This window comes from Aphanomyces astaci (assembly GCF_000520075.1).
Source record: "Aphanomyces astaci strain APO3 unplaced genomic scaffold supercont1.61, whole genome shotgun sequence".
NCBI lineage: Eukaryota > Oomycota > Saprolegniomycetes > Saprolegniales > Verrucalvaceae > Aphanomyces > Aphanomyces astaci.
The window spans coordinates 235,330-236,623 of record NW_009798324.1 but is presented as its reverse complement, the minus strand read 5'-3'; positions in this window follow the sequence as shown (position 1 = coordinate 236,623).

Sequence of the window (1,294 nt, the reverse complement as noted above, 5' to 3'; positions counted from 1 at the left end):
CATCACCAGTGGTTAGCTAACCACGGAGATACGCTTAACCCCTAGTATGAGTTGAGGTGGTCAGAGTACAAACAATATGCCTCATCTAACTAGAGTTTATTAGCTTGAACGGTTTTTAGTCTTGGTTGAACGATATCCAGATTTATTCATCGTTTTTCAGGGTTAGTCCATTGTTTCTGATCTATACCCATGCGACAATCGATGATACTACTAGTACTTCGTAGTATATATATCCAGGTCATCGTAGTACATTTACTACTGTAGTACTCCGGAGTAAGGTACAGTACTGTAATGCATCGATTATTGGAATAATTCGCTCATTATTAAAACAGATCCACTGTTGATTTGACCCGAAATACTGTTTGAATGAGGGAATTATACATCCGGATACACCTTTTCGCCCGTAGCCCTGCACCTAGGACTCCGTGTACCCCCGGTGAGTACATACGATGCTAAATCTCGGGGGTTAACTGTATCACTAGTGGTTAGCTGTCCCTGAGATGCACTTAACCCCTCGTAAGAGGTGAGACTGAGCATAAAAAGTTCCATATAAACCTCATTGAAACAGTATTTCGGGTCAAATCAACAGTGGAACTGTTTTAATGAGGGAATTGTACTATGTTCTTGCCATGCCATGGCACATTTTATCGCCCAGAGCAACTATAGTGCATGTGTATCACCGGAGTTGGCAGAATATATACGTTTAGGTAGGTAGGTAGGTGCCAACATCCCTGTCACAACACCGAAGGTGTTGCTACGTAATCATTTTGACCATCACCCATTTCCAATTTCCTTAAATCAGTACCCCGAGTGATAATTCGTACGTGGCGTGTGCTTCGTGAGCACATTTATTTGCATGACCAATTTGGCTATTAAGAGATTACAGTGGTGTCAGCTGTCGACTTAATCGACGACTAAGCGTACTTGGAGGTTAGCTACAGTACTGTACTTCCTATTTCATTTCTATTGAGGTGAACGCGGGCAACACAGTGGTGGGGTTGAAAGGGGTTCGTATTACCCCTTTCAAACCCACGGTAAGGTGCTCAGTTAACAGTAAAGGGCAATTCGAAAGTGAACAGATGCCTCAGCTTCATCGCATCAACCTAATGATTTATCGCTGCATATGACGTCACGTGGCACAGACCAGTGTCAAACGGAGAGCAGCCAATCCTTGAATAATATAGGCCTGTGTCATGCAGAACACTGAAGAGGCGTCTACAGACGATGCTGACCGCTCATTCCAATGTCGTGACCTAATGCAAGCGACACTACTGATATCTTACTCCGGTATACT